At 32.2% G+C, this 15,914-nt stretch overlaps 1 pseudogene; it reads left to right on the forward strand.

The window, feature by feature from the left end:
• Window positions 1-3,806: 3,806 nt before the first annotated feature.
• On the forward strand, window positions 3,807-8,276 carry LOC118046008 (glycine dehydrogenase (decarboxylating) 1, mitochondrial-like; annotated as a pseudogene).
• Window positions 8,277-15,914: the final 7,638 nt, after the last annotated feature.

Here is a 15,914-nt window from a genome sequence, read left to right on the forward strand (position 1 = left end):
TTATAATCGATTTATTTGAAAGGTTTTGTGAAGAAAAATGATACCTTCATAACTTTTCAATTCCTAAAACTCCCCAACAAAATAAGATTGTGGAAACAAAAAATTGTTATCTTCACGAAATGGCAAAAGCTATGTTTAAATGAATTTGATACGTTTAAATGAATTTGATATACTTAAATGTTTTTGGGTATAAGCTATAAAAACTTATTTCTATGTTTAAAATTGTGTTACTTTGAGAACATAGTTGAAAAAGACTCCTTATGAGAAAACCCAATATATCTTATTTTAAAGTTTTTTGTTCAAAATGCTTTATTCTCAATACTAAAGATAATTTAGATAAATTTCATTTGAAATTCGATGTTGGAATTTTTCTTGGCTATTCCTTATTTAACAAAGTATATAAAGTTTATAACAATAAAATACATTATCTTAAGGAATCCATGTATGTTGCATTTGAGAAAACTTAAAATGAAAAAATTGTTGAGATTCTAGATGACATAAATAAAAGTATTTAACATTTAAGTCTTAATGATAAAAACCCTATGAAGACAAACAACAAAGGCATATAATCAATTATAGATGGTAAGTAACTACTTTGTACCCTTAAAAAAACTAAGGTATGTAAGCTCTCATCCTCATGAATTAATTATCAGTAATCATTTTAAAGGGGCATTAGAGTTTCACAGAAATATTAGTTGTCATTTTGTATTTGTTTCTCAAATAAAACCTAAATCATTTTTAGAAGCTAAAAATGATGAAGAAAAAAGGATTTTAGCTATGGAAGATGAGCTAAATCAATTTGAAAGAAATGATGTTTGGGAACTAGCTAGTCCCTAGACCTAATAATCAATCAATAATAGGAATAAAATGTGTGTTTAGGAACAAGGTTGATGAACATGGGACCAAAATTTTAAACAAAGCTAGACTAGTTGTTAAGGGTTTTAATTAAGAAGAATGTACAAATTATGAGAAAACCACATGGTTTTGAAGATTTTCATTTCCCCGATCATGTTCTCAAACTTAAAAGGCCTTTTCTAGTTTAAAACAAACACCTAGAGCATGTTATGATATACTCAAGTCTTTTCTTATTGATAATGATTTTAACATTGGTAAAATTAAGTGCACCCGTTTTAGAAAAAGAAAAGGCAAAGATATCTTGATTGTACAAATTTACGTTGATGATATTATATTTGATGCTACTAATGAGTATCTTTATAAGGATTTTGCAAAATTCTTTCAAGATAATTTGAAATGAGCATGATAAGAGAGTTGAACTTCTTTCTTAAATTGCAAATCAAAGAAACAAAAGATGACATTTTCATCAACTAAAGCAAGTACATTTAGGATCTTCTAAAAAGATTTGGAATGGAACATGTTAAAATAGTTGATACACTAATGGGAACATCAACAAAGGTTGATATTGGTGAATATAGTAAGAATGTAGAATCATCAAATATTGAGGTATGATTAGATCACTTTTATACTTAATTGTTAGTAGACATGATATTATGTTTTATGTATGTCTCTATGCATGTTTTCAAGCTTGCCTTAAAGAATCGTATGTTAGTGTCATAAAGCACATTTTTTATTATTTGCATAATACTATAAATTTAGGGTTATGGAATCCAAAAGGAAGTTAATTAAGCTTAATAAGCTATTTGAATACAAACTTTGCTGGATATAAAGTTGATAGAAAAAATACTAAAGGACTGTGAAGAGCAGATTGTATTACATCTTTATGTCTTGGTCAACAATGAAGCCATGATCCTTTTAGGCATAGTTTTAAAACCCATCCTGACCTGACAGGTTGACCTGGGACTGGAACCAGGCCGGGTTTAAAAAACACTTGCCAGGAATTTGGCCAGTAAAACCCATTTGATCTGGAGGGTTGACCTGGGACCCATAAGACTTGGGTAAACCTAGATGAGACTCAACTGTTTATATATATATATATATATATATATATATATATATATATATATATATATATATAAAAGTAAAACGTCATTGTTTTAGCCTTTTACTGTGAACCCATTTGCAACATGAAGACAGAAAACCTAAACTCTTCAATATGTAAAGCCACATTAGTTGTAAAAAAAAAAAGCAAAGGAATTTAAAATCTTAAAACCATTTTTTCCTTTGCTTCCTCCTCAAATCTTAAAATCTTCTCGGCATGCAATGGGGAGAGAGATGCATGCCGAATGGTGGTGGTAGACCTGTGGGTTGGTGGATGGATACGTTGGTAGATCAGAGAGAGTTTGTTAAGCAGTTGTTTTGAGGGGGGGTCAAATCTTGTGGTGATAATGGCGATCTGGTATTGATTTGTGTGGGTGTGGATTAAGGTCTTTCGTGGTGAAAATCGGCGCATGTTAGCAAAACAAGGATTTTTAAGATGAAGAGTTAGGAAGATTAAAGAGAAAATGAAATAATGGGTTTGTTGTGATTACTAAGCAGGGATCTTGGAACAGAGGATAAGAGAGAAAGAAAAATAGTGTTTTTTTAGTGGTGTGGTTTTGTGGATTGCAAAGAAGATAGGTGTAGGGGAAAAAGCTACAATTAATGGGTAGCTTTTAGAGTTTTATCGGAGAGATAATAGCCACGAATTTAAAATTAGTGGAATTCTTCTTCTTTTTTGGGTTGATCCGGGTCAACCCATCTAACCCATGACCCGATTATTATATCAGGTTGACCACCGGATCAAGTTTAAAAATTATACTTTTAGGTTTTTCTTTTCTTTTCTAATGTAATCTTAATTTTTATATTTTTAGGACCTGGTGATGATGGTTTCCTAAAAAACCTGCTCACTTCTTATGAACAAAATCATACAAATAAATTAACAAGATACTATTTCCCTTTTCTTACTCAATCAACAATTCCATTCGATCAACCCATTTGACTCATGACCTGATCATTATACCAAATTGATCACTGAATCGGGTTTAAAAACTATGCTTTTATGTTTTGTTTTTTCTTTTCTAATGTAATTTTAATTTTTATATTTTAGGATCCCATGGCGATGGTTTCCTAAAAAACTTGATCACTTCATACAAATAAAATCATACAAATAATAAATTAACAAGTTTCCTTTTCATACTCAATCAACAATTCTATTCCATACAAATCAATGAGATAGAAATTTCATAAATTTAATACTCTTTTTGTTAAACATGTGCATATATTGGAATTTAAATATGAATTTTATTTATTTATTTCCATCCATCGTTGCATTGGGCATTGTGTATCCTTGACTATTAATTATATTGTACAATGTTAAATTGCATTGCGAGTCTTCAGCGGCATTTGTAAAAACAAAAACATATTATATTTAATTCCATTCATTGGCTCCTCGAATTCAAAAGAATTTATTGGTATTCTTTTAAATATATAACAAAAAGATTTAATCTAAAAAAAAAAAAAAAAACTAACAAGAATGCCATGCAGATGTAGTTACCTTTTCAAGCCGGTTAAATCAAGATGGGAGAGAGCACTCCCTCCTCCATGGACGTCATTTGCTCCAGACCGAAACCCTAGCAGATAGATCATAGCCTAATTATGACTGAGCGTTATTTTTGTTCAATGAGAAGAAGTGATTGGTGAGGCGTGAAGATAAGCAGAGTGTGAAAGTGCTTATGCCACCAAAGGACTTCAGATCTTATGGATTTGCATTTTCATGTATTTTAAGACCAGATAAAATAGCTCTTGTCTGGAATGAAATTTGAACGCATCTTGATCCATTGATACCAATCCCTTTTGGTTCAATAACTTCCTTTCGTTTTTTTTTTTTTTTTTTTTGAGATCTGCTAAATTTCTTCAGATTGTGATATCCTCGAAACTGTCCTTTTCCTCTAGTTGCCTTTGCCACGCACCACCATCGGATCTTGAAGCCTGGAATTTCTTTTTGAAACTTGGATTTTCTTAAATATTAAACACACACACATGACACAACGAGCCAAGTTACACCATAAATATTCGAGTGCTAAAATCTATAATGAGACAAAATTCACCCCCGATGTTCCATGGAGCAAAAATAATCATCACTTACCTTCAAACTTTATTTCCTCCCTCCCTCAACAAACCTATTTCCTTTTTTCCTTCCTCTCTCAGTTATAACAACAAAAAAAGCGTTGAACTTTCTGTCTTTTTCTGTCCCTCTCTTTTCTCCGTGTGTTTTCCACTCATGGAACGTGCAAGGAGGCTAGCTAATCGTGCCATCTTGAAAAGGCTGGTTAATGGATCAAAGCAAAGCCACAACCAGGCCAGAAATGAATCATCTTTGCTAGATTCTTCATCTTCTGTATCATGCACTCCTTCTAGGTATCTTTCCTCATTGTCATCATTTGGCTCTACAAGTCCTAGATCAGGTTTATTTCCTGGAAACGAAAATAGTATATCCCATAATGTTGCTGCTGTTTCTGCTAGTTATTATGGTGTTGGGTCCCAGATAAGATCCATTTCGGTTGAATCTTTGAAACCAGATGACCATTTCCCTCGCCACCATAACTGAGCCACCCCAGAAGAACAAACCAAAATGGCTGAATTATGTGGCTTTGATACTTGATTCATTTTTAGATGCAACTGTGCCTAAATCGATTAGACTTGATTCTATGAAGTTCTCAAAGTTTGATGGAGGGTTAACTGAGAGCCAAATGATTGAACATATGAAATACTTGGCATCAAAGAATAAGGTTTTCAAGTCCTATATTGGGATGGGATATTATGACACTCATGTTCCCCCCGTCATTTTGAGGAATATAATGCAGAATCCAGCTTGGTATACGCAATACACACCGTACCAAGCTGAGATATCTCAGGGTAGATTGGAGTCTTTGCTCAATTACCAAACCATGATTACGGATCTTACTGGATTGCCTATGTCAAACGCTTCATTGCTTGATGAAGGGACTGCTGCTGCAGAGGCAATGGCTATGTGTAATAATATTCTTAAGGGAAAGAAAAGGACTTTTATTATTGCTAACAATTTCCACCCTCAAACTATTGATATTTGCAAGACTAGAGCTGGTGGTTTCAATCTTAAGGCAGTCACCCCAGATCTTAAGGATATTGATTATAAATCTGGGTATGTTTGTGGTGTCTTAGTTCAGTATCCAGGGACTGAGGGTGAAGTTTTGGATTATGGGGAGTTTATAAAGAATGCTCATGCTCGTGAGTTAAGGTTGTTATGGCATCGGATTTGTTGGCTTTGACGATGTTGAAACCTCCCAGTGAACTGGGCGCGGTTCGGCTTAGAGGTTTGGTGTTCCAATGGGTATGGGGGTCCTCATGCAGCATTTTTGGCTACCTCACAAGAGTACAAGAGGATGATGCCTGGTAGAATTATTGGTGTTAGTGTTGACTCTTCGGGAAAGCCTGCTCTGCGTATGGCAATGCAAACTAGGGAGCAGCATGTTCGCAGGGACAAGGCTACCAGCAACATCTGTACTGCTCAAGTAAGAAATTACTGTTTATACTGTTCTTTTTTGTTTAATATTTTGAGAAATGCTTGTATAGAGTAATGAAACTTATTAAGTTGCCCTGTCTTTGACGAAGTTACGAGACAGAGTGCCTAGTTCATAATCATTGGCCCTTTGCACATTTCGTAAGCTGGTTGTTCTTTGGTTATAAGGAATCTCTTGTTTTGTTTAGGCTTTGCTTGCAAACATGGCTGCAATGTATGCTGTCTATCATGGACCTGGAGGCCTTAAAACCATTGCCCAAAGGGTCCATGGTCTTGCTGAAGCGTTTGCTGTTGGACTGAAGAAACTTGGGACAGTTGAAGTACAGGGCCTTCCCTTCTTTGACACTGTGAAGGTTAAGTGTGTTGATGTAACTGCAATTGTTGATGCTGCTTACAAAAGCGAGATAAATTGAGTGTTATAGATGCAAATACCGTAAGTGTGATCCCATCTGTTGTGTAATTTGACTTTTACTCTATGTCATGCAATTATGAGAACATGGTTTGCTTTCAGATTACCGTTTCCTTTGATGAAACAACCACCTTAGAGGATGTTGATAAACTTTTCAAAGTTTTTTTCTGGTGGAAAGCCTGTTAGTACTTCTCTGCTACTGCATGTTTCTAATAAGGTTGTTACCATAAATCATAATCTTGAAAATAATACTATTCACTTCTTTCTTTCAAATGTCAGGTCCCTTTCACAGCTGCATATCTGGCACCAGAGGTTCAGAATGTGATCCCATCTGGACTAACAAGGGAGAGCCCTTATCTGGCTCATCCAATCTTCAACATGTATAGACTATTCCTCAAAATCTGAACTGCTCAGGGTTATTATTTGGAAGCCATCTGATTTCTGTTTGATTTTATCAGGTACCATACCGAGCATGAGCTGCTCAGGTGTATGCATAGATTGCAATCAAAAGATCTTTCTGTGTGCCACAGTATGATTCCACTGGGATCTTGTACAATGAAATTGAATGCTACAAGTGAAATGATGCCAGTGACATTTCCTAATTTCACTGATATTCACCTTTTGCGTCAAGTGAACATTCTCAAGGTTACCAGGTAGATAGTTGCACATGTTTCTTAAACAGAAATTTGAGAGATCTGCTATGCTTTTTGGTGTGACGCGAACAAATCTTGTGTATGATAAAGCAAATTAACCTTTGTTCAATTCCGGTATTGTCTCAGGAAATGTTCAATGAATTGGGTGAACTATTGTGTACAATTACTGGATTTGACTCTTTCTCATTGCAACCTAATGCCGGTGCTGCTGGAGAGTGTGCTGGGCTTATGGTTATTCGTGCCTATCATAAGGTACGGTGATGCCAAATATTCATTAAAAAGACTGCTTATTCAATATCCCTCGACTCATGGAGTCTATGAAGAAGGAATCGATGAGATATGTAAGATAATTCATGACAATGGTGGTCACGTATACATGGATGGGGCTAACATGAATGCTTAGTTCTGTGTTCTCAAACTATCTACATTTGGTTTTGCCATTCCATATTTTGGTTAAACATCTTACTTCCTGTAAGCTTTCCTGTTTGATATGGTCATTTTACTTCATAGAATATTTTCTGCAGAAGACATAAACAGCTCCAACACCCTTCGATTCTTATAAGCACCTTTTATGCCATGAGTGATGGTTGTTCTTTGAGTAGAGAAGGTATGAGCATCCTAATGTTCAAAAATTCATTCTATGCCATATGGGAAGAGTTGCACTTTGAAGGGTTGTGAATCAGACTGTAGCCAGACCATGATGTCTTCTTAGTAATTCAAATCAGGAATGGCTTTTCATCATTTTGATTTATAGACTGCATTTCAAATTTATGAGCAAATTATAGTAAAGCAAAGATGTGGATCTGAACTTTTAGTTTTCTTTATCCTGTGCTTTTCATTCTTGAAGATTCATGGTACCTCCATAAAGCATCCGTGGGGTTAACTGAATAGCTCATGTCATCTGAATATCAAATTTCAATGAAATGTCTGGATTAGAACTATGTAAATGAGAAATCTGGTGGTGAACATGTTACATTTTGATTTTATGTTCTTCGTCCTTACAGGTTGGTCTCACAAGCCCAGGTTTTATTGGAGCTGATGTTTGCCATCTCAATCTCCACAAAACATTTTGCATTCCACATGGAGGGGGTGGTCCTGGCATGGGCCCTGTTGGTGTGAAGAAGCACTTAGCACCATACCTACCTTAACATCCTGTGGTAACTACCTCCTTCACCGCAAACAACTTCATCCATATCTTCAGACTTGTTTAGCTTCTAACTAAGGAATGATGTGACACTGATCGGAGAAATGCTTAATTTTTATTGGACTTAAGATATGCATGAAGAAACTATTTTCATTCTTTATTTCATCCAGCATCATCCAGCTGGTAATTGGAAGATGCTGCTTGAAATTGGAGCAAATCATTTCTTCTTTTTGTGTAGTCATATTGTTTGATCTGTTTTAAGGAGTCATCACTCGCGTTGTATGTTTTTTTATGGAATTATTACTGCCAAATGTCTTCGTCATCATGTTTTCATTGTTCAGTTTTTAATTTCAGCCTGGAAATGGGATTCCAAGAAGAAAATGTGTATGCCATTCAAAAGGTTACACAGACTGAATTTTATTTTCTCCGTAAGATCAAGAAGCTCTCCAGTTCCAGTCCATAATAACACAGAAATAGGGAGTGACGAGCACCTGGTTGGCTAATAAAGAAGTCCATGCTCTGTTTATCAAAATCAAATATGCCAAGGAAACAGGTTACATATGTTCTCTAATTACAAACTTCAGCCTAATTCATAACCATGAACTCTCTTTTTTTATCCATAATCATCATAACATACAAGAGGGGAAAGAGGGCTCATTAGCATAAATCTCAAATGTTCTATCTCAAAAGTAATTGCAAGAGACCAAAGAGGAAGAAATAGGCGATAGGAGAGGTCAATGTTCATTTGGATTTTAGAGAGGCGGAAACTAGAGGTGGAGGCTGCCGACGCTAAAGATTGACAGATCAGGGCGATAGAGACTGGAGATAAAGGGTGTCAGTGTCTTCCGTTTTAGACGAACCGACTTTAGTGGTGGATCCTGATGAAGCCCTCGACCAACTTAAGAAAATAAGTATTGATTTTGGTACCACACCGAGCAGTCAACTGAATTTACTTGCAGCGACAACTGTCTAGCTCGGAAAAATAGAACCATGGGAGAGAACAAGAGAGGGGGGAGGGGGAGGTGGCTGCTGTGCTCTGTAGTTATTTAGGGTTAGGTGAAACTTCCATTTATGCATATTTTTTAACCTTTAATTCAAGTTTGGTTCAACTAATTCACTTCAATCGGTTTTAACTTTTTTAAACCAAAATCAAACTGGAACAAATATTTTTTTAATTTTTGAATCGGTTTGTTTAGATATTTTCTTTAATCTTGGTTTAGTTTTTCAATTGGTTGATTTTTTTTTAAAACACCCCTAATCTTAGCGGAGACAGAGAGGATTTATTCTCTTGTACCTCTTTAAATAAAAATAGATTTATTTTATATCTTAATCTTCATTATTCCAACAAAATATTTTTCATTTTTTTTGTATTTATCCTGTAATTAAGGGTGTTTACAAAAAATAGACTCATCTGTGTTATTTACATTATCTAACCTAATTTGACTTGTCCAAGTTAGATAATGTAGTTATTTATGGATGATAATAAGTTAAAAAACTTAATATATGGATATCATGAGTTAAGCGCGAGGTGGGATTTTTAAAACTTACTCAACCTGTATAATCCAATGTAGATAACTTAGTTTTTAGTGTAAATAATATTTTCCCTTCTATCTTCATTATTTTTCCTTTCTCACCCTCGCACTCACAACCACCCTCATTCTTTTATCTCTTTCCCTTCAGTTCTCTCCTTCAAACTTCATATTCTTAGTTATTTATCAATTTTTTGTCTTTTACCCATCTAATCGATGCTACACAATATTAATAGGGTGCACACTAGTGGCAAATACTCGTGTTTATGACTTATTTAAATTTATCAGGCACAATCACTGGATACTCTCGAGATTGACTCGTTTGAATTGCATACTAAAATATATAAAAAGGCTAGTCTTAAACTCTTACATATGTACAATATTATAAACTAATCGCTTTCTCATATAATGTAAAAGGATTCAAGATAATAAAATAACTACAAAACATGTTTATTTTTCTTCATTATGAATTCTGTGATATATTAATTTGTGTTTCAACTTGAAAAAAATAGATAAAAAAAAAACTATATTATATCCAATAAACCAAAACACATCACTGTGTTACGATGCAAAATAAAGTATGCCTACATTGCAGTATGCGTAGCTGCCATGGCTGCAAATCTAGAGTTTCCTTCACGTATTAAAGGTTGTTGGCACCTTTTGCACCAGCACCCGTATTAAAAATATATATATATATTTCTTATGGATTTTGCCCTTATATAGTTGTTATTTATTTGTTTTACCATTCTACTGTATGTTTTGATAATATTTCCATTACAAGACGCATGTTCAAAATCTGTACATTCACTAATAAGATCAATATTATATGAAAAATAAAAATACATGATAAATAAATTAATTGAGAAAACAGAACCAATAAAAAATTATTAGAAAGTAAAATAAAGTGAATTAGCATCTAACAGAAAATTTATAGGAGAGTTAGCTTAAGAGATTCAATGACAATGTGTTGTTACTAACTCACATTGAGTAAATATGCATATTTTGCCTTCATTTAATGAATTATTAAATGAGTATATAATAAAAACTGAAAAAATGTTATGAATCATTGAAAATTCTTACCTCCTCTCTAGGTCTATATATTAACCTTACATAATCCTCATTTTAAAAAAATATCCTTGAAACATTTATCCATACCTGACATCCATTGTCATGGCAGCTAGAAATAACCTTTTCATTTTTACGGCTACGCTCTTTGCTGTTGTGGTGATGCTAAATTCTCCAAAACACACAAATGCCTTTTGGAACCCATCAAAGTATCCCGAACCAGTTCCGGGATATTTTAAGGTTTTGGATCGATGTGAAAAGCCCCTAGCAACAAAATTTCCATCTTGTAGTAACGCAACCATGGCAGCAATATTCAAGAAAAAACATATTCCCAACAAGTGTTGTCCCGAAGTCACCAAGTTTTCAAAATTTTGCTACCATGCTTTAGGGTTGTTTGTCGCCACTACACCGGATTTCATATTGACCGTGCCAGAGTTTTTCGAACGGACTCAAAAGGTTTACGATCATTGTCTTCGAGTAGTTCAATCACCTTCAAAGCCTCGCCGTGGTCGTAAGAAAATAACTCAATAGGGGTGCATTTGTACTCTATGTTCCTCACATATAATTATGTATTCTTTTTATCGACGATTAACACATGAATAAAATATATAATTAATTATAAATACCTCAACCTCTTGATATTATTGTCCTTTTTTAATTTATTTTAGATGGTTTTTGCTTTGGACTAGAAGTTGTTGATAAGAATATGCTTAATTAGTTGAGGCAAGTTTACATGTGTAGACAAAATTGTTTTTTTTGTGATAGAGGACAAATCATCTGTTTATATATATATATATATAAACAGTGATAGGTGGTCTTGTGTCACTTAATAGTAAATGGCACATCTGGCCTGCATCTTATAAGCACAAAAAGTTTCATAGCTAAAAATTGCAATGATCGTCAGTAGGATGCATTAATGTTATGAACTGATAGCCTCGAAGAAGAACCAAGTTTGATTCCACATGGGAACACATAGTCATAAATTAAGAACCAATAGTCATAAAATAATAAAATAATATGAGATGGTATAATTAAATATGACTTGATTAAAATATATTTTAAAAATTAAAGACTAGAATATAATTAATATTTGAAATATGTTTATAGACTTAGAAAAATCAAGTAAGGACTTGATTGAATTAATTTCTAAAATTATCCTAAATTAATATTACTCAAGGGGCAAATTGATATTTTTGTCAATTTATAAGAATTTTAAATTTTTCTATAAATAGTAAGTTATGCCTCTTATGTTTTAGTGCTTGTTTGTTAGATAAAAATTACAGAATAGTAAGTTAGTACTCGAGGCATAACAATTTCTTTCTTTTAAATAGAAATTTAGAAAATTTCTCATTAGTGGTTCATATGGATCAACCCGGTCTTATAAATAATTATTCAAATTCGAAGAAGATTAGATCTTCTGTTAATAAATCCCTAAACATCTCTAGAAATATCTAATAGGATCCTAGGAACTCTTGAATAATTTTTATTTATTTATTTATGTTAAGTGTATAATAGTTGGAACCCAACAGTGGTATCAGAGTCTACAATTATGGTTATTGATGGTATGCTTTAATTGTTATTAGTGTTAATTTTGAATTAATTTTATGTGTAAAATTATTTTTCCAAAATTATTTTTTCTTTCTTGATTGTTTTTAAATGAAACTGTACTATTTCGACCAAATATGGCCGGATTTCTATGAATCTGGCCGGAATCTAGTAAATGTTTTTTTTTTAAGAAGAGTTCATGATCAATGCACCTCCACCAGCTGTATTGCCAGGTGATGGCGCGCCTGGCCTAGCTCACAGGCTAGCACGCCATTGGCTGGCGAGGTAGTAGACCATGATTGTTGCCTCACTATCACCTGCCCAGCAACAGCGCCGGGGGCTATCCCTCACGCTGCTGGCTATCAGCGATAACGGTGGCTGTTGTTGCACCAGCCAATGGCACTGGGCAGAGAGCCCAGTGTCGACAGTAGGGAATTAAAGATGAAGGGGGCAAAATATTCAGCTCTTGGGTCACGTATAATATATTAAAAAAGGGTTTTTTGGGGCAATTTATGTATTTACCCCTACCTTTTATTTCTTGTTACATTTTGTCTTTTGTAATAAAATTACAAATTTACCCCTCATATAAAATATTGATTCTACATTTTAAAATGGAAACACAAATTAAATTAATTATGGAATTAATTTTCCTAATAGTATTAGGATTGAATTAAAATTTTTAATTTAAAATTGAAACACAAATTAAATTAATTAGGATTTAATTAAATATTGTTTAGAAAAATGGTTTCTTTAAAGTAAAGAGAGTTTTGAAAGCAAAATATTTTTATTTAATTGATCCTAAAATAGTTTAGGATATTAATAAGAATTTTAATATGATTAATTCTCTTATTAAATTTTGAAAACAAATCAATAAAATAATCTATATTAAATAAAATTTATTAAATTTGGGAAATTGTCATATTCGATTTGAATTTAATATTGTAAGTGTTAGAAATATTATTTTAAATTGCATATAAAGCCAATGATTAGAATTGCAACATGTAATAATTTTATTATGAATATATAAAATGTGTTATGCATGATGGGTGATTATAGACATTAAAAACTAATGTGATTGTGTTATTATGGTTGAATGTTTATAATTTTTATTAAATAGGGTTTGTGTGTCTTGTCTAATCTCTATTTTTTCTTATGGGTTATAATTGTTTTCTCATCTAACTCCCGCTCGAATGTAACTTGAGGCTTTTTAATTAATTATGTAAATATTATATAATTTATAAATGTAGAAATTTAGATAGAAAATTTATTTTATAATCCAAGATGAAGAAAAAAAAATGGCGGTGAAGGATACAACCATGGTGCTCACAAAGGACTTGTGAAGATTTGCAGTAACTACCTAGATTTTGACCACTTAATTCCCTTTGATGGCTTGAGAAAATTAGTTTAGATATGTCCATAATTATCTAATTAGAATAACATGCTAGGGGTGTATATTTATATATAAATTGTTATGCCATGTTATGTATGGGACTCAATTAAATGATAATGAATCTCTCATTAATATATTAAATACATGTTAAGAATATGAGTAATTGTCTTTCAATTTTATATGCATAAAACTATAGTTTTATTCATGAATAATTTGCTGGAGTCACTTAAGGTTACCGTTAATAAAAAATATTTAATGCTATAAAATTAGGTTCTACTTAACTAACCTTTATAATTTGGATGAGTCACTAATGATCATATGAGATTAGAGACATGAGTTAAGCAAAACATATAAGATATATTTAGATAAAAGATTGTCATCTAACTGATCTAGGAGTCACATAGAAACATGATTAATAATAGTATCAAAGTTTTGTGTTAATATTATTGATGGATCGATTGCAAATTGTTATTGGATCATTTGTTTTCATTGCTGGTATTGCTAGATAGGAAAATAAAAAGTTTGAGTATATAGCGAATTTATGGTGAGAGTTTAAATTCAAGAAACTAGTTTTTTATTTGAACAATACTTTGATATATGTCAGTCAAACTGTGGGTTTTTTTTATGAGAATAATTGGTATTCAAGGATTCTTGTTTTTTCTTTCTATGTTTTATTCTTTTTTATTGGAGGTTCATTGCACACAAAATATTATTATTTAGGAAAAAACTAAATATTACAATCTTCTATAATTATATTATTTTCTAAACTTGTATGAACACTAGTCAAATTAATTGTTGGACAACTAATTTGACTAGTATGCGTTTGTAATGACAAACTAAACAATTCATGCTCATTAATTGGTATGGTTTGTAGCAATATTTGGATAACTATACCAAGTCAACATGATATTTTGATTCATAGGTATCTTGATTGAGGATTCAATCTTGTATGTTAAGTTCTCCATAAATAATCATTATTATATTATATAGATTGTAAATACCTTGTTTAAAATCATCCTCGTGGACTGACACACATGTAGCCTATTCCTATAAAGAAATAGAAAGAGCTTCCGTCGATAAATTTTTTTTTTTTGGATTCGAGGAAACCCCATCCCCTGGAAAGCGCACTTTGTGGGCTCGGGTGAGTGAGTAAAACTCCGGCTGTTCCAGGCTCTTACAAGAAATGCACGCCCTGACTCGAACTCGAGACATGCTGTGCAGATCTCAAATTATTTGTCACCACGCTACGTCCCTTGGGGACTTTCATCGATAAACGTATGATGCTCCCTGATGAAGTCAGCTCCGAGCTAATAAAGACCAGTTATTAAAGTGACCCAACGCATAACAAGATATTGGATTTGATAATTTGCTTTAAAACTTGTAAAATAAATAGCAAGAGAGAAACTTTCAAAACTTAATTTTATTGAATGATAGTTGATGACCACGTGCATATAAATAGCCAAAATAGGAAAATTAAAAATCACCCACAAATCCAAAATAAATAAGAAAGATGTAATTCCTCAACAGAAACAAGCAAGTTCTGACATTTTTGTGATCACCACCAAGCTTCAGGTCTCTTAATTAGCCTTTTGGATGGATGGAGCCATTCAGGCACTTGAATCAAATATTATAGTTTGTTATAAAGGTGATTATTTTTAGTTTGATTTGATTTTTATTTATAAAAACAACTAAATCAAAATTTTATAAAACATATATAGAAAAATTGAAAATGGTTCTAACCGACCGGTTTTGGTTTGATTATTTTAAATTAAAAATCAAAATCTAACCAACCAGTTTCAATTCGGTTTGATTCGGTTATTTTATATTAAAAACTTAAAATTACATTGTTTTTTAGATTTTTTAGTTTTTTCCAATTCGATTTAGTTTTATTTATTTCTTAACTAAACCGGTTCGGTTCGGTTTGATTTTTTTTAATTTTAGGCTTATAAAACTAAACTAAACCGAATTTTTTTAAAATATTTTAATCGATTTAATCAGTTTATTTTATAATTTATTTTTTTTAATTTATTTTTTTTTAGTTTTTCACTATCGGTGTACCGATTGTTATACTTAATCCTAGTTGGTTCCGAAACTTTTGTGTGTCTGTCCTTTCTAAATCGAATCTAATCTATAAACTTATCAGCTAAACATCTCATAGCACAAAGGGGATCATGCGTGATACCTCAATGCTTGTAAATATATAAATATATATATAAAAGAAACTATTTAACCGAAAGATCTATAAACTTATCTCTAAGTTGAATACACGGGCTTATGTTCCAATCCTGATTCCCTTAGCCCACAACATTAAATTTAATACTTTTCTTGAAAAACTGTGATCATAAATATTAGAGAATGAATTTACCTAATAATTTTAAATATTATAACTTAAATAATCAAGCGATCACGAATTCAAATTTTATAATTTTTATTTTATTTGATAAAAATTAAACATAATAAAATATATATATATGTTAAACTCAAAGAATTTTTATTTGATAGGGTGTATCAGAGAATGATCTCATTTAATAATTTAACCTATTAAATTAAGATAAATTTTTTATAATAAATACATGTGAAATACAAAGTTCACTCTAATTTAGGTTTTTTTAAATAAAATAAAATAAAATTCTAACAGATACAATTTTGGAATCTAAGTAAAAATTGTTTAAACTAAGGGCTTCATAAATTCAAAATATCTGCAATATTGGCTTTTGTCTCTTG

The sequence above is a fragment of the Populus alba genome, chromosome 18 (genome assembly GCF_005239225.2).
Source record: "Populus alba chromosome 18, ASM523922v2, whole genome shotgun sequence".
Classification (NCBI taxonomy): Eukaryota; Viridiplantae; Streptophyta; class Magnoliopsida; order Malpighiales; family Salicaceae; genus Populus; species Populus alba.